Raw genomic sequence first — 27890 nt, forward strand, 5'->3', positions numbered from 1 at the left:
TTTGAACCCAACAGTGCAAACCTTGGGACTGCTCCACTGATGTGGTTCAGGATGTCACAGAGCCTCACAGTGGAATATGGTTGTGTTCATCACAGCTCCCCTATTACACTACTACATTTATCTTTGCTGCTATCAGTCTGTTAGATGTGATTTTTTTCAGAATAGCGAATTCTGATATTTGTGGTAATCCATTTTCTTAAAAGACACTTTGGCTATTCTTATCTTTAAGATTATCTCAGAGGTGGCCTCAAGTAAGTGTTTCTCCCTAGAGACTGGGAGACACTGTTAGAGGAACAAGAAGTCCAGGTTCATCCATGCAGTTCTACTTTTGGCCCCTCCGCTCTTCAGAGATTGTCATCTGATTTTCATGCAGAATTCTGATATCAAAAAATGAACTTGCTAGACCAGTGCCAGCTCTTGCCTCCAAGAGGCAAGAGCCTGTCCTGAACCATACAGCTTGTATGGTTCACTGGTGCCTCTATATGACGGATACTAAAAGGATAATGTAGACCTGAAGCAGTACCAAGAATCTTGAATGAAATAATTTGTGATCCTCAAAAGTCTGGCCATAAAATTTGACCTAGAAGATTCCTTCAGTGTCCAAAATCTTTCACAGCTGACTCTCAGAAACATCCAGTTTGGAGTGACAGTGAATGACAAGAAAATCCAGACCATATCTTCTTGTATGTACTGGCACCAAGCTAAGGAGAAATAAGAAAGTCTCCCCTTTCCATCCCATCCATCAGAGCATACTCCCAAATGCTCACTGTTCCACAGCACAAACTGAGAAGGAAAGGTCACCTGCATTACACTGGAGCCTTCAGGTGCATTTTCTTCCATACTTAAAATATTTATCTTGGAAAATACAGTCCTTCTCCCTACTGCTTACTACATTTCTGATAGCTTCAAGTAACAATGATGTAGCAAAGAGACCTGCTTTGGGTATGGATTCCTTTAGCATCCTTTATAGGGAGATCTACTCCATAAGGGACCCAATCACTCAGATAAGTGGACACCTGTTTCCTTATCAAGTATGTGGCTTCTAAACCCCTGGCCTCCTCAATTCATGGATTAACCAGTAACACAAAAACATTTGAGATCTGGGCTGAACATTGTTGTTGCTCTATGCTGTATTTAACCCAAACTCCCTAATCTAATACTCCATTAATAGAATAACCAAGCACATTATTTGAGAGCTCCAGAGACTTTATTGGCACTAAATGTTTTCTCAACAGCTAGAGTATCCTTTTAGTGAGGAAAACTGAATAAATATGTAAAACATTGCATTGGTTTTACATGCAGATTTTTCAAGAAAAAAAAAGCTATTGCTGGACAGCATAGGACTTTTAGAGGTAGATTTTTCCATGAACATCTCTTCCCTCCCTTCTTCCTGGCTCTTCTCCTTAGATTTTGTTGTTTTCTTTGCCCAAAGGTGTTGGCTTCTTTTCTCTGGCTTGGCCCTGCATGGATTTCAAGATTATTCCAAGTTATTTTTGCACAGCCTCCTGGATCATCTGTTAGAAAGTGGTTCTTTAAAAACATGTTAAAATGTTTTAAATGCAATTCAGGACTGATGAAAGGCACTAGTTTGACTGAAACATCCAATTTGTTTCCATTAGGAATACATTTCAGGTTAGCCAAAAAACATATAGAAGATATGTATTGACTTTCCCATGCAAATTTTGTTATTAGCTTTTTCTTAGTATGCACATACTCCAAAGCCTTTGCACCTCTTATTTCCGTTCACTCAGTCATTTATTCTTCATCATGTATGTGCTTGGAGGAGCACAAAGGCAATAGTTGGGTAGGAGAGGTCTTGCAAAACAGGCAGGAGGCACAAGACCAGACAAGGTGTTTGTCCTTCCTGCACCAGGGCTGGAAGCCAACTCTGGAGCCAAAGGCCCCAAGCACAGAAACACCTGCACGCATTTATCTACACTTCAGCCAAACTCATTAGGTAAAGTCTTACTAGGGGAGTTTAATCAACTCAGGAGGTAACATATAGGACAAACTTCAGCCCTGCGATATCATCCTCAGGGGACACTTTCCTTCTTGTCATCTCCCGTAGTAAAGTCATAGCTGAGTCTTAACATGACATTCCCATACATCACTGTAAAGACCAGGAAGAAATCCATACATAAGGAGTGCAAAGGCAAACAAACAACTTCCCTCCCCAAAGCAATACCACAATGTTGATAAGATGACACCTAGACCATCCTTGCGCCCTCCTAAAAGGGAACCTGATTGCTTTGCACCCTGCTGCACTGTGCCACGGGATGGGGTCGCTTTGGTGCTCAGGACTGGAATGTTTTATCAGCTGCAACTTTGGCATCCTGCCTGGCCTTCACAGATGGAAAAGACCCAATATTCCCCGAAGGCCAGAGGCTCACAAGAACCAGGACACATACACACAATACCTGCTGCAAGGCGTTGCTCTTAACCATCAACCCACTCCCGCAGGATGGAAAGAGAAGAAATCCCCTTCACACAAGTTGGTTTTGCAAGGGTGTGTTGGCTTTTCCCTCCTCCCTCATCACATTATATAAACTTGATGTTTTCTCCATGACTGTTTATTCAGCAAGTTTGTTTGATGAACTGCATCGTGCCTTTATTGCTATGAATCTTGTTTGCTAATTTTCTGGGAAGAGACTGCACTTTTCCCACCACTGGGATTACATAAAGGGGACAGAGCTTTGCAGTATTTGGTCATTCACTTCTCAGCAGGGAGCTCGTTGATTTAATTGCAAACATTTGCACTGTGCTGAGAGTTCTGCATTTCCCCACATTACAACTTCAAAGCATTAAAAAGTTGACTATCACTCTCACAATTAAAACAGATTCTCCTCTCAGGAAAAAAAAAAAGGAAAAGCCTGCCTCAGCAGAACAAGCTTCGGATTGTTTTGAAAACTTGAGTCAGGAGGCAGAGCATTGCTAGCCCCTGGATAAAACTTGGAGTCAAGTCTTTGCATTTCACGTGCCACATACTGGTAAAACAAGTATGTTTTGAAATAGAACTGGTTCTTTTCTTAGGGAAACAGCTTACAAACACACTACCCACAAAGTATCAATTAAAAGCCACATGCCAAAATATCGACTTATTGGTGCTTCCTGAAGTTTCTTCCCAAACTCCGCCCCAGACTGCAGTAACAGAAGATACAATCTCCCTCAATCAGAAGCCATTGCCCAGGCCTAGCTCTAAAATTGAGCCCATACAATGTGATGGCAAAAAAGAAAAAAAGATTCTAAGTCCATACGGAGTACATTCAGAAATAACATTTCAATCTGATTAAAAAATATAACCAGTTTCAGTAAACTCTACAAAAAGTGTTACTAAAAAATTTCTTTACATTATTTCAACAATATAAGACTCAGTAAAAGAAATAATAATGCTCTTATAAAAATACCCTCCAAATCAAAACATCTTGGGTCAATTTTAACTGAAGCATTTTTTTTTTGTCCAGTGAACTGAAAAGCACCTATAGCTTTAGAAACAAATATGAAACAAACCCTACAGCAAACACCATAAGAGCTCAGGTTATTTCAGTGTTAATTCCTGTTTGCATCTACCCCAAGCAATATAAAAAGTGACGTGCAGTTCTCAACTCCACAGCTGCACTAAGCTCCTCTTCTTGTCTATGAAATACACAAGACCATGCTGTACACCCAATTCTTAGCCAGTTAACAATCCCTTTTGGGCTCAAATACAGCTATTTTGCCAGAATCTCACACAATGCTTCACAAGAAAATTTATTCCAGATAATCAGTGCATCTGACAAACAGGAAAAAGGTCACAGCCCTGAGAAATGGGTTCCCACTGAATTCCCTTCACACACACAACCTTGTTCTCCCTAAACGAACAGCTGGGAGCCAGCTGAAACATAAGAATCTCTCTCCTCCAGACTTTGCTCTCTATTCAGGGTTTAAGACAATTACACAGTTATTTTGTGTAAGAAAAGTCAGTCGGGGGGGAGAGACAAATGGTTTTATTTCTCACCCAGCTACATAACAGATTACCACGAGCACTAACTCATCTGTCTTTCCACTATTTTACTTTCATTATAGGTTGGAAATGGGAAGTCATTTTTCACAGGACGGATCTTTAACTAGTTAGAAATTAAACTCCTCAAACTGGTGCATCCTGCAAAAGGGAACATCCATTATCCAGGGCCCATGGCTTTGGTTGCACCTTATTTGTCATCGTAGCAGGTCCTTCTTCAAACCTAACCTCACCAACTTCCCCTAATTAAAGTCAAGTCACAGAGACAAGCAAAAATTGTGTCATGCTGAGCCAGAAATGGCTGAACTCAAAGCCTAACTATAAAAAGGGAGTAACGTATCAAGCTGTTGTGATACAGACAGCACTGTCCATCTCACCACAACCTTCTTCTGCTCTGATGAGCAGCAGATCTTGCTTTCAGCTTTCCCAGCCTCTCCTCCTCGGAACGTCCTCTGCTCAATTGCTGCCACCAGCCTCCTGTCTGAAGTAGTAAACAACACAGGCATCCCATGTGGTTGGTCCCGAGCAGTTATCACTCCAGTATCTGGCCTGTTGCTCCAGTGTGATGAGACATTTTGGTGTGTGGACTGTCCCCACCTCTGGTCAATGCCCCAGGTCCTTGGAGGACTTGAGCTGAAGCAGCTCTCCATGGAGCACAGGGCAGAGCTGATGTAAGAGCACAGCTCAGCCTGTGTTCCCTGCTTCTCTTTGTGAGGCTGCTGGCAAGGGGCAGCATAACATTACACTTTTACTCCTGGAACATGGGGAGGATTTCACTTCGTCTTTTGAAGTTATCTTTATTTACCTTTTTTTCAACCTCTCGCTACATCATGTGGCCGAGCTCCACTTCATCCTCTCAGATTTTAAAAGCATGAGGTGGCTATGAGGGGTGTTTTGCTGACTTCACATCTAACACATGCTACATAACATTATTCAGATCTCTGCACTCAGCTCCTGGTTGAAACAGAAAATTAGACTCTTGGAAGCGTTGCTTATATCAAATGAGTTTTTCTATATACATTCATTTCTATACTCACAGGTAAATCATTCAAATGAGCTTCCACCACTAGTGATCAACTGCAAAAATAAGAATACTTCGAGCTGTTGTATGTTAATATTCTCTCCTTTGTGAGATTATAGGGTCAGTCATTTGCTATGTTCCTAAACATGCCTATGGATTACTGATCTGGTTTTGAAAAGTTGATATTTAAAATCTCAAATTTCTTGCCAAAACCTGAATGTGCAAGTCCATTTCTATCACTTCCCTTTTCTTTTTTCCCCTACAGCTTCCTTTTAAGAAGGGGACAACACCCAGACTTCATATTGCAGAGGCAAAAAAAATATTCCCAGTACCTCTTTGCTTATGCATTGTGCAGGCAACAATCCCCTTACCCACAAAATTTTTTTTGGTCTCAGCTGAACACCTGGAAAGCATCCAGAGATCTGGGACTGCTTCACTCCCTGTTTAGCTGAGCCACTGGTACAGTAACTGCCATTTACAATTTATGAGACCAAAGCACTAAATTAATTGCTTTGAAACACTATCATTGTGATCACCAAGAGCCTCTAGAAGTAATTACATGGATTTTATGACCAAATGCAAGAAAGAAAAAGAAAAGGTCAGACCTGCACTGAGAGTTTTGTTTCTGTTTTCATAGCCAAAAGGATTTCTAATAGAAACATGCTGAATTAGTGACCTTTCTTTCTCCCAACTTTTTAATTAGCAGAATTGCACAGCTACACCATACAACACTGTCATACCAAGAATGAGGTGATTAGCTTTGAATTTACTGAATGTGATAGCTGTATTTATGGCATAAGTTGCAGGGCTGTGCGCTTCCACAGTACACTTGCGTTCAGCTGAGCATCATACACCAGACTGCTTTACAAACATTATTTAAGACTCACAGTATGCCATCAAGCACACACAGATGTTAGAAGTTGAAAACCTACTCTGCTGCAATTGTCTCAATTGCTCTTTTCACCCCTCATTTTATACCAGCAAAACCTGGAAATAACTCAGGAACAGAGCACAGGACTGTGAGAACAAAAAACATACCTAAACAAAAATCAAGATGATAAAAACCAGAGTGTTTATTGCCAGGAAAAGCTATCTTAGAATAACAAGGAGAATTGTTTTCTCAGCCCAAAGGCTTGCTTGTGAGATCAAATCTCAAATCAAATGAATTCACTGGTTTATATAAAGGTTCACGCCTTACACTCCTGCACACACCACAGCAGCTCCCCTTTCAAAAGATGCCTTAACTAGGAGTCAAAGGTGTCATTCAGTAAAAACAAGAAGGAAGTCTTGGTTGTACTGCATCGCAATCCCTTAAAAAGCCTTTCCACATGTTAGTGCTGTTCACATTTTTGGTTCCACCCAGTACAGAGAAAGAAATGCCCCAAGCATAGAGCTGAATACAATCAAGTTTCTTCAACATTTCTCCCATTTTTTGTCACCTCTTGGCCATTAACATTAGGGTATACACACAAACCAATCTGAACAGAACCCAGAGGTGGAAAAAGAAAATTTTATTTGTCTTAAAGAAGTCTCTTCCTGTGTTCTGCTGCATGTTGGTGTGAAGTAAAGGCAGGTTGTATTTATGGCTATAGCAAGACAGATTTCTTAGAGGTGCTGCCACTGCTGAGCAGTTGCTGAACAGCACTGTTTTTGTGCCACCAGCTAGCAAGGAAAAGGGGTTTGGACTGCAAGTTGACAGCCTGCCTGGAATCCATCCCATGCTGTACCTGTAGTCACAATCCATGCATTAAGCCCAAATAGATGCTGAAAACAATGAAACAAAGGTCCTGAATTGTTCTTCTTTAGGACACGCTCCCTAGGAAAGGCCAAACTCCCTCCATGCCCTACACTGCTTGAATCAGGCAAGTGAATCACTGCAGGCTGAGTGCTCCTATCATTAACATTACTACCAATAGCCCTGAAGACATGTTTGTTTGAAATCCTGCACTATCATTCAACTGCCCCTTTAATTCCACTTTTATTAAAAAAAAGTCCCTTGCCTTCCCATAGCACACTATTCTCCTGCTGCTGAGTCTCCATACAATGGATCTGAGCTCCTGGACATTATTTTTAATTATGTAACAGCCTTGAACAGGCGTACAGTTCTTTTAGAGCCTCCTGGCACAATGCACTGCAGGTCAATGTTGAGTGCTACAAGTGTCTAGGTAGTAAAATAAATAAGTTAGAATAGTTCAGTTGGAAAGGATCTACAAAGACTGAGTCCAACTGCCTGACCTCTTCAGGTCTAACTAAAAGTTCAAGACATTATCCAAATGCTTTAAACATGACAGGCTTGGAGCACAAGCCACCTCACTAGGAAGCCTGTTCCAGTGCTTAAACGCCCTCAGAGTAAAGAATTTTTTCCTAATGTCCAGTTTAAAATGAATATTCTTGACTGTTCTTGATTGAACGTTCTTCAGTCAACTCTACCAGGTCGATTCTACCAGGTCCATTGAGACACTAAATTAACAGTTATTTCAGAATGACACTAGACAAATCCTTGAGAGATCATTTTGCTAGACTTACTGAATTAAAAAAAAAACCCTCTCAGGGTTACCAGAATTTCTGGTACTCAAACTAGCTTTCTTTGAGCTAGTTCCCGCTTCTGCCAATACACAGGTATTGCCTTGGCTGAGGTAACTTGTAAAATCCATGCACAAGACCAGAACCTCAATGTTTTATTAGAATTGCTTTTGTCAGGTCAACTCAGAGAAGTCTGTACGAGTTCCCACCAGTTCAGAAGTGCTGGGGGTGTCTGGGGCACTTGGCTGTACACTATCGTAACAGAAACCCAGTATCTGATCTTCCTAAAGGAACTGAGTCATGGTTTCAAAAACCCCATCCAAGCTTTATTGCACACACCTGCGCTAAACACTCAGAGGTGTGTTCTGCATATATACACCTTTGTCATCTTCTCAGCATCTTACCCAACACACACTTCCCGAAAATACCCAGCTGGCACAAGCACACACTTTTGGAAGCCAGACCCTGGTGCAGGGTGGCATCACTCCAGGGAAGTCAATTTACACTGGCTGAGAACCTGACCTATATTTACCTGCTTAACTTAGGGCACCCTATAAACTCTGTGCTCACTTGCAAAAGCCTGAACTGCTGTCTGCTGTGCTAGGAAAACTCATTTTTACTTCATCCCCATTGAGTGCATAATCAAGTCTCTGCCTCTACTGTGCACGGAGGGGGTGGGGATCATGGAAGAAGGAAAGAGGGGATGTATTTTTTTTTATATGTACTTTTTTTTTTAAAGAGGTGTGATGTGATTTTTATTGTATGACTATTCACCTGCTTGCTGTGACCTCCTAAGCATATTTAAGAGGGAATCTGACACTAGGACCAAACACAAGGCTGGAGGAGAAGTCAGCTAACAAAAACCACATGTGCTCAAGCATTTTGCTTTGCCTTGCTAATATTGAAGAGATTTGTTTTGCTCAGTAAAGCACATGCATTTCAGCTCATTCCTGCAGGGAAAAGCTAATCCTCAAGTTATGGCAATAGAGCCTGCTGATATGGGGAAGGAAGGAGGGGGCCAGAGAACCAAGGGAAGGGGGAGAAAGAAAAGATTCAGCATTTTAGCCTGACCTGACTCCAGGTTCACACGAGAAGAGGTGAAGCTGCAGCTGTCATGCTGAAGGGAAATGCAGTCATTTATAAACCCAGGGAAACCTCCTAGGAAAGAGAAGAAAAAAGCATTCCTTAAGACTGGAGTTAAAGGCAGGTTTTTCCCACCACATGAGAGAGCCAGTGCACCCAGACCAAACCAGTGCTATTCGCACTGCAGCTCCATCCAGATTTGCTTCCTGCCCCTGCAGAGGCAGAAGCCACCAGCATTTTCCACATATTCTCTCCACTGTCCCAGTCCTCTGGGAGTGTCAGTTCTACCACCAAAGCACACGATTCATCCACTTGCGGTACCTCTCACTTCCAAAATATCTCATGGAAACAGCTACTGTCCAAGGTGGCTGAGCCCCGAGAAAACAATTACAGCTTGTGCTTCCTGCTCTCCCCCAGGTCCGAGCATCAGTTTCATTAAAGTTTTGACTCATCTTTGTTATTGGCAAGCATGTAAGAAGAATTCTGTGCAGCCATACTGGGAATAATTGCTGTGAATATATGATTTTTGGGGGGTTGGACCCGATGATCTTTCGAGGTCCCTTCCAACCCCTTCGATTCTGTGATTTGGTACTGAGATCTTTCAACACATCTCAGAGGGAAGGGAGAGAAACAACACTGATTGCTCAGGGGGCTATCAACCATGGCAAACAGCAAATCACCTAGAGAAGCATTTGATCAACACAAAGACAGAAAAACTGAGTACCAAACTGGTCTGCAACCCACAGGACAGAAGAACTCAAATTGCAAGAGGGCTCACAGGGAAGGAAAAAAAACAGCAATATTCCCAGACTAAAATAAAAGCTACAGCTACCAGCTAATTTGTTCGTGTTGAATAACTGAAACAGGCTTTTTGATAGCCTCTCAATCTCATTTTATGAGGAAAAATAAAACTGGGAGAAAAATGCAGTTACTTTCTTGCAGCAGCTACTTGGATTCATTGTTTCTGTGACTTGCCAGTGAAGGAAGGTGATGGGAACACTCCTCCTCTGCTAAGAGCCCTGGCAGCATGTGCTTAGCCTGGCAGGGGAGCCCAGGGTTTCACCAAAGGGCATATTATATCCTGCTAATTGAACCAGCGTCGTTTTAGCATCTCCCCACGAGCCTGTCAGGTTTGTGCATGGGCAACCGAGAAGATCTTAATGGACCTGGGAGGCTGAAGGAGCCAGAAGGACCAGGCAAGAGCCGAGAAAATGGGCCACAGTGGGAGGGTATCAAATCCTTTTGGGTTAGTAATGCACCTTCCTGGACACGAGGCAGAAGTCTAGGACTGCGTTAGATAATTACCGTATAAGAGAAACCCAGCAAGGCTCCCCCCAGCACACAAGGCTTTTAACAGAAAGGAGGGAAAAAAAGAGTGCAATTAATACATTTGCTGCAGCTTTCCATCACATTCCACCACCACCACTCAGCTCCAGTTGTCAGCATGTGTCTGAAACGAACCGCCCTGTGAAGGCGGCAGCCCCGCTCGCACAGAGAGGCAAAGGATAAGATTTCAGGCAAGGCTGGAGCCCACTGTTAAGGGATCCAGCCCAGACAGATTGTCTGTCAGCTACAGCTGAAGTGCAACTTTGGCTGCCCTTCTCTTTGGTGAGTAATAGCCAGACTTCACCAAGTGCGAGGTACCTGGCTCCCATGGAAACCAAAGTTTGGTTCTCCAGTGATGGGTAATATCCAGCTCACTCGTGAGGAAACATATCATGAAACAGAAAAGGGGATTCAAAGGAATAACGCTGATTTCGCTTCTATATACACTCTGCTCTGCAAGGGCACGGGCTGAAATGCAGCAGCAATACCTAGGTTACATATTATTTGTAAAAGTCCCTACAGAATCATGCCTGAGTATGTGCACAGAGGGGCAATTCCTGTTTCAGAGCATGAGGAATCAGAGTATACAGATAAAAAGGTGTGTTTTTTTTTTAATCACCCCAGATGTAGTCAGTAGAAGATCTGAGGCCCAGAGAAGCTACATGATTTGTCCAAGATGAAACAAGGGGTCGGAGGTGGATCTAGCATTTATATCCATGTTATTTGAGCCTATTCAGTCCTCTGACCCTGCCTTCTCTCTCATATGGTAACTCAAATAGCTTTGGGTGTGTACCTCATAATACCATTTATTACATACATACATCTTCTAGCATACGCAGCCAAGCTCCTTGTGGGATTTGACTTCTGTGTTTAATTGGCAGGCTTGCTTATGGAGCTAACAGGTGCGCTAGAAGGGAACAGAGAGCACATTCTCAGTTCACAAAATGTGCACTGCAAGCCATGCTATGAGACCTAATCCAAAGAAAAAAAAAGAAGCCATCCAGCACCATCCAGTCCCTCTGCATCCCAGAGAGCCCAGTACCTTGCCCGCCCGCCCGCCCACCCACCCAACACCCCACGATGCCCTCAGGCTGCCCTTACGGGCACTCAAGGAGGGTTTAAGTCATTTGCGCTGTTTTTCCCTACTTCTCACACCTTTTGTTTAGTGCTTGATCCCAGTGAATAAGCACTTTGATACTGGATTCACTGTGATTGCAAGAAGCACCAGTTTTGGAAAGTTCCCCTGATGGTCTTCAGGATTCCTTCCCACATAGTGATGGAAAGATTTAACATGTTATGTTCTCTTCACTGCACCATCCAACTACAATTCAGGAAGACCAACATGGAAGCCTTTTCCATCCTTAATGATTCTCTGATTCTGTGTAAGAGAAATCATGCCACAAAGACAAACCGCAAATGAAATCTGTTCATAAAGGTCCCAGACTCATCACATCACTAAGACCATCTCCAGCCATGTAATATGGTTGCCAAATCCTACAGCTAATCCCAGCTAGATTGTAAACTCCGAGGCTTGAATCAACATCTATATTTGCACAGATTGCAGGAGGCTTTTCACATCCAAACTGTCCCCTTGGGTAGAAGCCTCGACATCACTCTTTACCCAAAACTGCAGTCTCCAGCATTGTTTCTTTTGGGGTGGGCACCATCATGTCTCCCGTGGTCATTCACATCAGTAGATGCTTCCCCTGGGGCAAGGACTTGCAGGATCCAGTCTACCAGGCCTGTCTTTTCTGACACAGATTTTCACAATATGGCACTAAGACAAGGGTAACATATAGCTGGGCTTGCAAAAAGAACTACATCCAGCTATTGCCAGTCTCCCAGGCCTTCAAACCTTTATTCAAGAAAACCATTTCTCAACCTTGTATTATTTTTTCCCCCTTGCCTCAATTAGAAAACTGCAATCATTTTTTCCCTGCCTTTAGCAACTCACTCCGACTTCTCCTTCCAAGGTAAGTTGCAGCATAAGTTGGCAAGCCCTGTTAACAGGAACAAAAGCATACGCTGATCCGAGAGGGGCTGGGGCTTGTGGTTTACTCTCAACACTGCTGTCAAGAAGGTCTCTCCAGGTGGGTTATGCAAGACCAATGCTATCTATATGAAGAGAGAAGAAGGTATTTAAAAGTGCTCAGAGTCAAAAGATGGCACCAACCCATGGGTCAAACAGCCCCTAGGTAAGCAAGGAGGGGTTTGTCAGAGGTGGAAGTCTCCTTTCTGAGTTTCAGGAACTGAGCTGCATGAATAGAGTTCCTCAAATGCCTCCCTCAGCACACAGAAGCCGTTATTTGCTCTCTGGCTTTCGAAGAGGAATGCAGTTGGTTTTGGCTCCTCTGGCCCGTCTGCTGGGCGAGGAACCTGACAAGGAGCACAACCCAGCCAGCCTGGAGCAGCAGCTGCCCCGCAGCCAGGTGGGCCAGCCCCGGAGCTGCCTGCTGGCGAGGTGGGCTACGTGATCGATGGAAAGAGGTCCTGCCAGGCTGCCCCAAAAACAGCTTCCAAAAGTCCACGTACACAGGGACTCGTGGAAGGTACCCCGGTGTAGCCAGGCTGTTCTCCTCCGTGCTTTTATGTTTCTCTATGAAGCTGAAAGCAGCTCTCTGCAAATACACATGCTTTCCCCTCCCTCAGGGCATTGGTAGCCCAAGGATTTCTGCAGCAAATGGGACCCTTTTATGGGAAAGTCTAGACTTCCTAATGACCTTGGAAAAGCAGCCAAGTCCTCCTCCAGCCAGCCAGCACCGCCTCCAGGCCGCTGTCTCTGTCCCATTGCCTGGGGAGCCCTTCTCCTCCCACTGCTTCCACCTTCTGCAGCTGCCTTTGGTCCTCAATGCAGCCAGCCACTTGTTTCATAGCCCCTTCCTCCCTTGCTACTCCTTACCAGCATGGCTAACATACCCCTTCTCCATCTACATCACCAAACTTGCACCCTTAAAAACATAGTACTTCCCTCTGTTGACCAGATACCTTCATCTTGTTTTTAAAAAAAACTTAATTTACTTTGTGACTGGTTTCTAGAACTACCATTTAACCTATTCCTTTCTCCAGCATTGGCTAACCAGCCAGCCTGGCTTTCACTACTGCTTTCCTCTCCACTGGGGCTCAGCCTGCAGCTCCCACCACTCCCTCCAATACCCAAGCAGGTTTCACTGCCAGTTCCCAAAACAACACACAGCAGACGAGGTGTAGTGTATGGTTGCTTTGCACACACACATGACAAATCTCTGTGCACAATGTGGTCTCAACACCGACATTTATGGAAGGAGCAAGCCCTGCTCCCCCACATCTGGCTGCGAGACTGATCCTCTCCATCCCTACACCTGCTGAACGGCTCAGTCCAAGCGTTTGACTTTGGCGTTATATATGCCAAAAGTGGCACAATATATGCTCAAATATATGCTCAAAGAGGCGCAATTTGCTTTGGCTCCTTGGGTACTGACGCACAGCACACCCATGTTATGTTCCCTAATGAAGGTCACCTGAAGCACAAAGCCATATCTAACACAAGTGCTCTCTTTTCATGATGGGCTAACAAAAAAATAATAATCTGAGTATTTCTTGCTCGCAGATAAACTTGGCCATCGTGCTAAGGAAACTGAAGCAAATAGAGCCAGTCTGTCAACTGCAACACTCAGCCCATTGCCTGCTCTGGCTGTTACTTTACATAGGTCTTAAATGTCAAACAGTGTTTGGCACAAGAGCTTCGTGGCTGCCCTTAGAGAAAATCTGACACCTTCACTGTTTCCCACTGCTCTCTACTGCTTGGCTAGGGGCAGGGGAAGTACAGGCTATCTCATAGCTCCCTGTTTTTTCCTTTGTCCCCCCCACCCTCACAGGAATGCATGAAAGAGGAATTAGTGGTGTTTATTTAAAAGGGACTTGCAAGGGGTGCAACACTTGGTAGCATCAGGCAAGATTTGGTGCAACCTGTTGGTTTTAGCTTAAGGAAGATGGAAATGCCAGGAAATTGATGTGGTAGACATTTAGCAATGGTCTCAGCTGTTAGACTTGACTTGTTAGACTGTTAGCTGTTAGACTTGATTATGGGTTTTAGCACCTTTTAGCAGAAACAAGTTATAATGACACTACTACCCAAACTCATCCCACCACCCTGCAGTGCCAGTACACCTGTGCCAAAGCTGGTGAAGACACCGTCACACCTTTACCATCGCCTTTTTCACTGCTTCTCCAGAAGACACACCACCATGCACAACACACCAAAGCCCTCCCCAGGAGCTGGAATTCCCTGCTGACACCGGGATGGGAACAGGAATGCCAGGCACATCCCCACAAACTGGGTTTTAAGACTACGATCGGGTTACCGTAGCTAAACAGCAATGACAACTGAGCCACAGCAACTCTGTGAGCACACACTGAGCCAAGGGGAATGGAAATAGGATTCGTCTCGGCCAAGACCACCCAGGCTGCCTGCACCACGCGGGTCTTCCTGCAGGGATACTTCTGTGCCCATCTCCATCCTCAGCTCTTCCTGCTCTCCAGCGTCAATCCAAGCCAAGCTGATCGATCTGCAAAGATGCAATACTTGCTTTCTCTCATCAGAAATCAATGAGGAACAGACAGCATTTGGCAGGACTAAATATAAATACATCCAGGGAAGTCTTTAGGTACAAGCAGTTATCTAAGCACATAGTCTGCAGGGGCATTAAATGGCCCTCGTGAAAGCGGTGCTTTACACCAGAAATGCATTTGCTCTTGCAGGTCTAAAAAGTCATCAGGCAGACAGCATAAAAACAGCTAATTCCTCATAGCCAGAACTATTTATGCTTGTGAGTTTAAAAAATTGTTTAAAAAACTCAGCTGAGGACCTAAGACACTGTTCTTCCTATACACCTTGAGTCCCACTTGGGTTCCCTCATGCACCATCTCCACCCCATCACTATATTCCCTGCAAGAAGCTCCCACCAGCCTCAGTGAGGGGGCTCTGGGAAGCCCACACCGAGCTCCGAGTGCTGTGAGAAGATGAGCCTTTCCCATGGACTTGTTGCTATTCTGTGTCTGCACCCAGCTGGAGCCCAGAGCTGCAGAGGAAAAACAGGAACCAATCTATTTATTGTTTTAACCCTTCACCTCCTGGGGAAAAAAATACTGCCTGTGGTCTGAGGTGAAATTTGGGCAAAGGCTAAAGGGTTTTAAGGAGGGGGAGGGGGAGGAAAATGAGTGAAAAATAAGAGGGAACAAAAAATATATTTCCAGAGTATTCCAATACAACTGTACTTTAATAACAGCAATACTTCAATTCAGTCCTATATTGATCACACTGCTGACAGGACTCCTACACTGATGGTGTTACTGGATCCGTCCTGAATTTGTCCCTCTTACCGTGGAAGTAGAAAAGATTGTTGGAGATGAGGAGGACAAGGGGCTGCTCCTTATTCAGAGAAACTCATTCATCAATGCTCTGATGTGCTCTGCCAGTGGTCTAGAGCAGAGGAGGAAAGACTCAGAACTTTTCATGCAAAAAGGAGACCTAGTGGGATAAAAGATGCTCGATCTCTCTCATTTACCTCTCCCACACCATTTTCCAACTACTTGTTCTGAACGAACTCCTGAACTGCTGCAAGCCTCTCTAATTAATTTCCTACAAGCCCGAGACCTCTCAAGGCTTAAAAGAAAAACGCCTTTCTAAAATGATCAAAAATAGCGAAGGGGTACTTCTCCCATATTCAGGGCACTTATTTACAAACTGCTGTGCAATTAAAGTGCTGCCTGAGCACAGCAGGATACAAGGCAAGCATGCCATGAGCTGCATGAACTATAAGGTCTCAGTCAGGACTCAGATTGCAGGACTGCACCTCCGATGTGCCCTCTTGCCTTGTTGGCAAACAGAGGGTCAAGGAGGTGGCTGCCTTAATTGTGCATCTTTGGGAGACAGCAGGATCATCAAAAATGGGGTTAGAGAGACAGAGCCACAGGTGTGCTACATAGGGGTGAGATACATAACCTGTCCCTCTCCACTTTCTTAATGGTAGTTTTTACCAGGATTAAAAAAAAGTCTTTAATGTTAGCATTTTGCTGAACAGTAACAGATTGACATATTTGGTGTTTTCCTCCTTAAAATCAGCTACCACCAGAAATGCAGCTCATAAAATAATGCTCCAGCAGCATCCCCATGCAACCCTGCCACTGCAGGGACCCGCTGAATGATGCAATGATTCCAGTATTGAGTGAGTGGTGTTACGCAGAGAGGGCTGTCATTGAAGTGACAGTGTGGGTAGAAGAAAGTTTCAGAAGGGAAAAAAGCTGTCTCTCCAGCTACCAACTCTATCTGATAGAAAAGAAAAACAGGAAGAAGGATGCCAGCTGTTTGGATAGCTGTTCTCAGTTTGGTGTTTCTTCCAAGGTAAATATACTCTCCCAAAGGAAAAAGATTATAATATGGTCTGTGAAAATTTGCCTCTCAAAGCACTACATCCTGCAGCCAGGAGAGGAAGGCAAAGACAGAAAATGCTGCTTGAGGGCTACAATATATTAGGACCTGACAGGAGCGGAGACATACCACACAGCCAGGGAAGAGTCACTGCAAAAAGAGCCAACAACAATTACTGAGGTGATGTCTCAGTCTGTAAGATAGAGACCCATAGAAAAGCTTGGAGAGCAAGATCACTCGTATTCTGTGAGAGCACTCACCCCTGATTGTGTTTTAGTGCACCCCACAGGACAGCTGGCAACCCACAGCTGGGCCAGGCTGGCAGAAGTCTACCAGCATTTGTACAGCCATGCCCATTGGCACCAGCCAGCCAGGACCAAAAGCATTTATTGCTGTGCAAGGTCAGCCCCTTTATACCACTGCAACAGACAGAATCCAAATTCTCTCCTGGCATCTATGGGCAGCAAAGGATTTAACAGGAAAATGTTAATCCTTTTTAATAAGATGACCTTTTTGGTCTGTACTTTACTAGTTTTAATGAGCCCACCTGCAAGGGTTGATTGATTTACTTGCCTGGTGCTGTTACTCAAATTTATTATAATTAAGTTGTTAGTTAGAGAAGCCTGCCTTGCTCACCATCGTTAAGACCACAGCTCATTATTATTAGCCCCTCACACACCTTTCTTTCCCCATCGTTTCACATCTAGGAATTAACGAAGTATTGGCAACACCGCTCCTCTCCTCTCTCCCCCTGCATGCCGTGGTTACTTTGGCAGGGCAGGGGCATGAGCGAATGGAACAGCAGGACAGAGCAGGGTTCTGGGCGAAAAGAGAAGGCTCCGGGTGTGAGTCACCAAACAAACCGCTTGGACCGCGGCAAGCAGAGCAAGGGCAGCCTTCCAGAGCAGCACTGCCCGCTCCTGCTCAGGGGCAGGGAGCCGAGGGGACGGTGACGATGCACAGAGCCCAGGCAGATGACTGCATGCTGGAGGAGGGAGGGAGAGACGTGATTTTATTTACTCAATTAGTAAAACAGCTGTTTCCCACCAGCCTCGTCCTTAGAATAATGAGGCATTGTGCTCTCAGTGCAATAAAGGGACCGCTCTCACTATTACATCATGTTAGTGTGCAGCCAGGGGTGAGGAATCATCTCGGGAAGAGCCAACAATTGCTGAGGTGATGTCTGTAAGGCACAGACCTGGAGAAGACGTTGGACGGAGTTTGCCCAAGTTCTGCAAGCTTGACCAGAGAATGAAGGACGGTGAATTCAAACCTGCTTTTGCTTCATTGTGCTCCAGGGATGCAGTCCCAGAGCTGCTATCTTCTAGGAAGCACCTGGTGCAGGTCTCAGCCACAGCCCCACGAACAGTCATGGCTCAATTACCCACAAAACTGCAGAACCCCCCTGTTTCCCCCACAGGTACTGCATATCTTTTGAAGCCAGCAGGTGCATGAGCTTATTGCTGTGCTCAGCCTGGAGATACCTTGCTCTCAAGGATATGACATCCAGATTATAACTCCCTTAGGCATAACACTATTTTTGCTGGTCTGTTTGAGCTGTTCCTACCTTCGTGCAATCTTCGTCTATGATTCGATTTCTTGGGCATTACAGCAACCAAATAATAAGATTGTTATTGCTGTAACAATAAAATCTTATCTGCACAGATTTAGGCACTTGCTCAACAGCTCTCAATGTGACGATGCACTTATTTTCTTTTTCTCTTTCCTCATCCCTTGGAGATAGGGATAAAGTATAGAATCTGGTCCAGACAGAAATAGAGCCAACCCCTGACATGCATACACACTTTTCAATACCGCAATTAGATGTTCAGTAAGGCCTTACTACCACCAAAAAACAAACAAAAAGCTTTTTTTTTCCCCCTGAAAGAAACATATTAAGGGTATATAGGCTTTCTTCGAGGACATGTGCCCATCATCCAACCTCACCATATGCAAGCCAGCTTCAAAACAGAAGCTGGGTAACTGGATTTCACAGTGCCCTCTACAAGCTAATAAACTCTCCTGAACTGCAAACGTGGCATTTGGTCAGGCCAGCTTGGAGGATGGGTCAAGCAAGCACTTGCTGGGAGGAACTGGCTGGATAAGCCCTCTGAGCACAATTCAGAAGTGAATTAAGCTAAGCCACAAAGGGGCTTGCACAGTTCATCTTATGAGAGTCTACTGGGAAAAAAAGGTAAATACTTTAAGTGTATTCTGTCCAAGTCACCACAATGGATCCGGATCATACAGTACGATACCTGAAGGAATCATACCTGGTGAACTGCCTGCAGAGGTGAGGAGTTAAAGAAAATGAGCCCAGACTGAAGTCCATCTGCCAGACTCCACAGGTTTTTTGTTTGGACATCCTCCTCCGAATGAATATCTTGATCCCCCCTCTCCTACAATCTAGCCAGGGGGCTATACCATCATTTTTATGACCCTAATCAAGGTAATGTTTTAATGAGACACTCCTGTCCCTGATTAAGTCCGTAGACATGTTTATGCACCCTTCATGAAGAGACAGAAATGATGGGAATGAGTCATGACAAGTGATGGAATGATTCAGCTATCCATCTACTTGCTTTCCACGAACTGCACCACTTCTAACTGCAATAAACTGCCCATACAAAAATAATGGGCTGTTAAATTCCAGGGCATCTCCCAAAGTCAGGGGGGCATATTTCTAAGAGTTTTTTAATCTGCTTATTGAAAACATTTAAAAATCAGAAAAAGAAAAACTCTCTTGCACATTTAAACCCAATGCAGGGACTAGTACTGCTATTTAATTAGATTTTAGCTTTATGGACTCCTAAGTCAGTTCCACTCAGAGCAGGCAAAGAAATAGAGAGACCCACAGGAAAGAGTTGCCAGTGAATGTGGACAGGCAGAGTTCATAATCAGACTTAACTATCACATGTGTTAATGGCTGGAAAAGCTATAATTATGAGTTCATTTCTGTGCTTTATGAGATGTATTTACTTGTTAATGACTATGACAAGTACGGGAATAAGTCTGGAAATGAAAACGTTTCTGCAGAGAGGTAATGAGGTTGACACCTCACTAGGTGTCTAGAGACTGACTAGGCTGACAAAGTGGTAAGGACAAAGTCATCAGCTAGGAGGAAGAAACATTTTACAGTCAATTATGTGATGAATATTCCGGATTTCAGTGGCTTTAATGTTTTTCTGGTTCAAGAGAAGATTTTGTGAGCATGCTATGAAATTAATAGTTATAAGTAATTAAAGTTACCCTGACTGGTGATAGACTCAATAGTCTAGGGAGTGTACTGGCCAAACCCCTCTCAGAGGGGAGGAGTCATGCATTTGCCATGGAGCAGTAAAACCTCACTCGTATTTATGAACAGGAAAAGAAAACCCAGAAAGTAATCCCACGAGAATTGTGATGGGTGGTGGTTCTAAGTCCTCATACACCACACCTGATATTTTTGCAAGCTCTTTACAGTAACATCCTGGCCAAATCATAACTTCACTGCCATAGACTGCTTACAGGCATTAACTTGGCTCCCCACATTCTTTCCCCTGTCAGAAGCCATCAAATAGAGACACTATTACTTTTGACAGCACATTCTACCCAAGAAAAAGCAGCAGAAAAGATCATGGTGCACCTCTGTCTCTCCTTCAACTGACTTCAATATGCCTCACTTATCAAGTTCAAAGTTTCACCTGGGATGCATCTGACCAATACTTCTCAAAGTCCCTTAAAAATCCTGCAGCTTATCTCAGCAAAGGGCTTAGCCTTTGCCATTATTTCTTTGGCAAAGACTTCCAGCTCCAGTGGTGGCTTCCACTTGAAGACAGCACATACACCTCCACATCTTCTAAAGCTAGCGATTGGCAATGGGTCTGATTTGCAGAGATTCTGTTGATTCCACTAGGAGCAGAGGCAAACTCAAAACAAGATCTGCAGCAATGCTTTATTTCTGTTCTGTAGCACAGGACCTGCTTCAAGCCCACATTATTCTCCCTTATATTTTCAAGGCACGCTTGAAATCCCTTTAATCTTACCCTGTTCAGAAATGAAGTCCACAATGTCTTTCCATGTCTGAAAAGCAGCCTCACCGAGAGAGCTCGCGTTATTCTCCCTCAGCATGTTATTGAATTATGCTTTCAGAAACTTGCTGTATTGATCTCTCCACTGATAAAAGGCATTTTTAAAGACATTTTTTACAGCTGACGTGACTGCACAATAAGCAGAAAAGGATAAAAAACACATTCTTCCTCACTAGCAGACAAAGGGAATCCCTTGACTACTCCCACAATGGAGAAAAGCAGATACTAATGTAAAACCAATGCATTAATCACATTTGATTAAGTATACAGTGATTTTGCTACTGTGGTGGCCACATGCCATTTATAACAGACTATTTGGGCTAGTAAAATGAAAGCTAAGTTGTGTTGTGCTAAAAGCAGCTCTAGCACCTAAATCAAATCCAAACCTTATCCACACCCAGGGGGTTTCTCTGCCCACAGACACGCTCATCCCTTCCTTCCTCCAGTCTTTCCACTCTCACCTCCACACCTGTGGCCCCAGGACACCCAGCAGAAAAACAGCTTCCAGTTCACACTCAGCAACATGACTCAGAGCCACAAGACATCCCATCTGTCTGTCCAGCTTCCCACACCGGTGTCCAGACTGCTACATGCAGCCTCCTTCCACATGTTTCAGACCCAGAGCAATGCCAAGGACTCCAGTCCACTGAAGTCAATGCAAATTCTCTTGACTTGAAGGAGTCTCACACCCCCAAGCAGTGGAGCTGGGAAAAGAAGCCAAGTTGGAAGGACACTGAACAACACAGAACCTGCTCTTCTCCCTGAGTCAGCTGTCAGCCTTTCAAATCTTTCAAAGACTCACCCACATCTAGTTTCTTCCACCATTACCCCATCATCTCCCTAGGTGGACAGCTGGACCTGATGGTCTTGGATGTCTTTTCCACCCTTAACAATTCTATGATTCTATTCTAGTCCACATCTATACTATCACTTAAAAGGTGGTAATATTATTAAAGCCTAAAGAGTCACAGATAAAGATGCTTGCACTTCCCTATAAAAATATGGGACCTGCAGAAGAGGCTTCTCTTACAGCAAGAAATGAAGTTATTAGTGCTCCAATGACAGATTCACTTCCTCTTGATATTACCTCTCTCTGAATACCTAACACTGTTTCATCTTCAGCAAAAGAGGTAAAGTACTACTGCTCTAAATCAGGAAGCAGTTTGCGGTCACTGCACTCACGTAGGTCATTACAGAGTAAAGAATGATGAATCAGGAACCCAACTTTAATAGACAGATAGAAGAAATCACAGAAAAGCTTACTGTCAGAACCTGGAGGACTTTGTGTTCACATATGTTGGTCTTGGTGACTTCCACAACAGAGAAGGGAAGACACTGCCAAAGCAGCATGGTACCTTAGAGCTAATAAAACACTTGGACTTCAAAAAAGGTTGAAGAAAACAATCATTGCATAAGTAACCCTACTGGGGAAAAAAAGCTAACCCAGTTTTGACATCTTTGATAGAAAATTTCAGCCTCCCTGATTTTCCACCCTGAATCATGGTTTTCAAGCAATTTTCGTGTACATTCACAGTTAAAGAAGCTTTAAGATAAATGGCAAGACTTCTATCAAGCTTTCCTTTGGCTTCCCCCCCCCCCAACTCTCCCCCTCCTGTTTTTACCCTGCTAGCATAGCCCTGGGAAAGAAGCTCTGATATCAGACTGAGAGAAAGTCAATAGCTGACAGCAAGGAAATAATCTAAGCCATTGATCATCACTTCAGGCTTCAGATTCAATACAAACCAAAGGGGAGATGCACACTTATACACACACAAAGGAAGTGAATATATTAACTCCTGGTGTGCTACAAAAAATAGAAATTGCTAATGTGGTTAATAAGCACAAGAAACACTGAAAAAGATGCACCCAGAGAATGAAGAACTTGCATATTAAGTCACTGAAAATATATTTTAAAAAGTAGTCATAGAAGAAGATATTCATCTATGAGGATGAGTTTTTGAAAGGCATTTTAGCTCTTAATTTCTATTTAAGTATCTAAATTCCCATGGCAATGAACAAGATAAGAATTGTATCTAAATACTCAGACTTGGTCTATTTCGTGCCCACCTAAGGGTAAAAGGGGCATTCATTTTTCACTGGTGCTTGTCTGCTAAGTTGAAGTTTCTCAAGTTCCTTACCAATAAATATTTAAGATAAATAAAAATTCCATAAAAAAGTTCCGCTGTGTAAAAAGATGTTTGTTGCACATTTAAGCTCATTAAGGAAGCCCTGACCCTTAGCAACAGCTTTTTCCTGGAAAACAAGACGTGACTTGTTTAAAGATATTCTCCATTCTATCAGTCATCTTTTACAGCTCTATTTTGCATTTTTGTATCTAAATCCACAAATGAGGCCTTTATTTTACATGAATTACATTTTTTCTGTTGATATTTATATAAAATATTAAGAGGCCATCAGAATCCACTGAGAATATTCAGTGCATGAAGTCCTAAAGATACATTATGATCAGGCAATACCCTCCAAGAGTGAAGATGAGTAGTTTTTGTTGTTTTTTTTTTTACAAGGGTAAACCGATGCTGATAACATAACACTCTGCAAGTGCACTCATGTTTGCTAAGCAATAATATATAATTACTAAAATAATACAAAACATAGAAATGACATCATCCTAATACATACCAACCAGTTATCAGACACTAACCCATAAACTGATATGTAAAGGACACTTTACATTTACTTTACTTACATTTACTTTACTTACATTTACATCTTTAAAAGGTTTTATTATGTACATATACACAAAAATGTCAGTCCAAGCATTTTTAACAGCATACACAAGAGCAGATAACTTCAGCATCAGCTGAAGTTCTAATTATTACTTGCATTTAATACAATAAAAAAGTCATGTTTTAATTGGCACATAGAATGGGTAATGACTCTTATCAACAATTAATACTAATGACTTAATTTATAAAACACACCAAGATACTCCTGAAGCTAAATCATCTATTAATTTGGACCATGACCACAAAGTGCACACCAAGCTAATCACTGAGGGGCATATCTGGAAACACCCAGGGATTTAGATAAACAGTTATGATATACTTTAAGTCTTTGTCAGAGAAAAAAGCCTCTCCTGCAGGACTCCCTAATTCTTCTCCCCTTTCAGACTACAGAAAAAACTCTAAGAACAAGCATGCCCTATTTCTGCAACAGTATTTACATAAGTAATCATCCACATTCTGACTGAAGTCAAAGGAGAACTGCATGTCGGGTAAATATTTTGCCCTTGAAAGGGAGGCTGCTGGCAGTGTTGAAGGAATTGTCCAGAGCAAGCAGCGAGCAACGCGAAATCCTTCAGAGCCCTTCCAAAGGCTCCAAGGATGCAGATGTGCAAAACACGCGCAGTCAAGTGAGGCTCTCGCATTTACTCAGCACCAGGCCAAAGCCACAGCAGGCCCCTTCCCAGGGAGGAAGCCTGCAGCACTTGGGATCAAGTCCTTCACGGAGGTTGAACACACATGTGCTGCTCTCTTCCTCCTCAGCCCCAGATTCCCCCCTCCAGGACAGGCTCCAGAGCCTACATGTTTCCAAATAAATCTGGACGCAGGCCTAGCCCTTTCTCTTGGAACAGACATTCAATTAAATCCCACTTTCCAAAATGATCTGTGCATGTGTCTGTGTAACTGCCTCACCTGTGCTGCAAATAACACCTGAAATTGAAAAAGATCATGAGTGATATTCTTGGCAGCGTTAATCATACCACTTTATTGACATCAACTTGTATTATACTGATCTACACCATCTGGTCCCAAATCTAATTTGCTTTTCACTGTCTACTTGCCAGCAGTTTACTTTCAATATCTTTCTGAGCTGGTGGAATGAGAAAAGGCTGCACTGCTTCATTTTTAATTTGTAGTCCGGCCGCCTCCTGTCAGCTTCACTTCTGCAAATCCTGCCTAGCATGAAGTTGTGTTTCTGATGCAATCAAGACTTACTCCTCTCAGTTAAAAGAAACAACATTAAAAAGAAGTAACTCTGCGTTTCCACAGACCAGACCTACTGTTTCAGAGAAAGGGATAATGTAGGGATAAGGGATAATGTAGGGATAACATCCCAAAGGTCCAGCGTGAGACGTAATTTCCATCCCCCTGATCTTGGCAGCCATAGGTTGTGTTTAACTTTGACCCAGCGCGCTGGCTTCCGTGTGTGAGACAGATGTTATCTGATGCAACCCCTGACACTACTAACATTATCTGCCTGTCAAACCTTACAGAACAATTTGGGTATCCAGGCACCAGGGATTCACTGAGTGTCCCATAAGTCCACCTCTGAAATGGTCCCCAGCCTCAGGAGTCCACGCACACAAGTCTTTCAGATCATCTCGGCATTTCCCATTTCAAGTCTGAGTCCAGCATTAGTTACTGGAGTCCCGAATTAATACCTATGTCAGTTGACCAGCCTGCCTGAAATTCTGTTCATTTTCTGTTGAATGCAACAGTTTACAAAACTCTTTTTCTGAAATATTAATGTTCCTTACATCTAAAGTACTGGGGTTAGGTCCTTTTATGCATACTTGAAGAGACTGCAGGGCAGCTAAAAACATTCAGAAACTGAATTTGTCAACATTTCTTTATGTGAAAAAATGTAACACTTCTAGACTTAGCAATTCTAAAATCCACAAATAGAAATAAACCTGTTTTTCAAGGCTAATTCAGCCAACTCCTTATGAATCCCCATCTTTTTGCTACAATTGTGTGAGCTGAAAAATTTATGATCCTCTGTACGTTCCAGCTCTACTTCTGCAGGACATTATTAGCTCCTTTGTCAGCTGAGTCCTTCCTGTCAAAAGGAGCTCATATTTTAAGAGTTTAAGCAAACTGGACCATCCTGATTAAAACAAGTTAAGGAACAAGCACGGGAGCAACCTGCAAGGGGCTCTGCAGCAAGTAGCTGGGGACAGCAGCAACCTCTAGCTCAGACTCCAAAAGAACAAATGTAGAAAATCGGTATTTTGGTGGGGTTATTTAAAGTATGATTCACCTCCTGGTTACATGAATCATCTCCCAGTTCCAGTCTTCTGCTTGCCTGGGACCATTTCCAGTTCACCACCTCCAACCAAGCCAAACTCTGACCCTATCACCTCATCCTCCCCACAAGAGCCCGCTTAAACAAGGAGCCAGCCTCATAACCCCAGATATGTTGTACAGTGATTTGTCTCTGCAATAGTTTTAATGATACAAGGGCTTAACTGAGCACGTAAATGCTTTCCAAGGATTAAGATGTCAGGATCAGTACTGTGGGTTGCCCATTCAGCTCTCAGCACCCCTGTACGCTTTACTATAGCCTGGACATTGTTGCATGCAGAGACTGAAAGCGTGGCTTACATTTTTCCCCAACACAGCAAACAGGTAGGACTGACTGGGTAGGAGAGGGCATGCCCACAGAACCCTTAAGACATCCATTTTCAGGACCAGGAAGGTATTATGTTAAACCTAGTCCAACAATAATCACAGGTCTCCCACCCACTGAGGTGCTGTTGTGCATGGAGGACAAGTACGAAGCAGCCTCCTTTAAAAGCAAATCAAAACAGGAGGCGAAGTTGGTGGCTATGAAATCCTGTCTACAGGAGATCCTCTCCCTCCAAAGAAGCGCTTGCAGACTATCTAAGCTCAGGCATCCAGTCATAACAGCACGAAGGGGCTCTTTGGCCTGTACCTCACCTGCTTAGCTACACCTTTTACTTTACCCCAGTTCTGCAGAAATTAAAAAAAAAACAAGCATATCCTACAGTGGTAGGACCTGATAAGTAGAATCATTGCCTTTAGTTTCCTTTCAACTCAATTATTCATGTGCCAGCTAAATTAACTCCTAATCTTTGGACCATCCACTGAAAGAGCATTACCAAATAAACTCTGACCCTATTACACAGCCCGCCACACCCCCCCCCCAGGAGATTTCTGACAACTTTTTTTAGAACCATTTACGTATTGCTTTTAACCTAAGTTTAGAGACCAAAACGAAGCCCTTCCAAGAATATGTGATATATGCTGCTGTGGTTTGGGGTGAAAACGAGCTTTTGAACTGCTTTTCTCCACAAAACTTATGTCAGAAAGAGAAAGGAAAAGAAAACACTCCCAGGGAAATCAAAAACCAACACTGAGCAGCAATGAAGTGAAACTGCCCTATCAATTTTTTATTGGCCAAGTGGAATCAAGGGTGCTTTGAACGAGTATATAGCTACTATTGCATAAAGCAAACTTAAGTTAAAATTCAGTTCACCTGAATAATTACAGCCTGATTAATTCTGACCTCCATCCAGCAAGGTACTCAAAGAGCTGAGCAATCTCATTAGCCTCCCCAGCAGTACACAGAAAAATTGACTTTAGGTGAGCATGTGTTACCAGACCTTGCTGAAAAGTGAGGGCTTTACAAATAAGAAAAGCTTGTAGGTCATCCATTCATCTTCCCAGGCTCTCAGTCTTGTGAATATATGGGCACCCATGTATCTCTGTGCTTGACTATTGCCTTTCTAGTCAAGTAGAATAGACACCCCTATGCTTGCACCGGGAGGAAAAAAGAATGAATAAGGAACATATGGCTGAAAAGGTCTCAGCTACTCAAGGGGTTTCTCCAGCAGCAAGGAAGATCTATGGTCTTTATATTCCTCTCCTAGAGGCAAGATTTCATTTTTAGATTAAAAACTTCAACACCCACTTGCTCTATGTGAACAGCAAGTTTTCTCCTGTGGCTAGAATTGATAGGATGCCATATGCTATAAAAGGTTAACACCAGTACTATTGTAATCCTTGGCCACAACTTTCATTTCCTTAATTTGCTGACACCGAGTAATGTAGGGCTGTGCTGTATGAGAGAATACTAAGCAATCTGAGTTACAAATTTTCTCTGAATGTCCAAGTTGACCTTTGAAGCATTCAATAAAAACACCATTTAAAGAGGGGGAAAATTGCTAACATGGAAATGGAATTACAGGAACAGGACCAAATTCATTCCTTTGACTTGGTATCTGCTCATGTTTGATGTCAGCTATATAATTATACATCACAGTTGACTGAAAAATATTTTGCTCTATGTTAAAAGCAGGCCCCATAAATGGTTTATTAACTGGAAAGGAGTTGACAGCACTCGAGCGTTTGGGGTAGGCACAACCACAGCGCTTAATTGTGATCTGAGCATCTTCCCTCTCAGAGGGCTGATTTCTCATTTAAGGCTGCTTTACATTACTCTGGGAACTGTGAGGGCCATTTTTATTTACATCTACTCCAGGATGCCATTTGTTGCTAGGAGTGAAATGTGGCTTTCACGTACGTGACAATCTGGCCTGTGCCATCTCAGAGGAAAATCTTCAAGAGGAGCTGCTAGCACAAATGAGAATTGCTCCCGTCAGCCTCACAGCTTGTCTGCACAAGAGCAGAGCAGCAGAGGCTTCCAAACTATGGATTAAATATAACACATAAGAGGTAGGCATGGCTATTAATATTC

At 43.3% G+C, this 27890-nt stretch overlaps 1 long non-coding RNA gene across 1 annotated transcript in view; it reads right to left on the reverse strand.

The window, feature by feature from the left end:
• Positions 1-1166: 1166 nt before the first annotated feature.
• LOC310904729 overlaps positions 1167-27890 on the reverse strand; it is a 54080-nt gene continuing 27356 nt past the window's right edge. Inside the window, exons 2-3 of the long non-coding RNA XR_014588578.1 lie at positions 8613-8699; positions 1167-1460 (exon numbers count right to left, since the gene is read on the reverse strand). This is a non-coding gene — a long non-coding RNA (uncharacterized lncRNA). The remainder of the gene's footprint in view (positions 1461-8612; positions 8700-27890) is intronic.

This window comes from Anser anser (genome assembly GCF_964211835.1).
Source record: "Anser anser genome assembly, chromosome: 10".
NCBI classification, from domain to species: Eukaryota; Metazoa; Chordata; class Aves; order Anseriformes; family Anatidae; genus Anser; species Anser anser.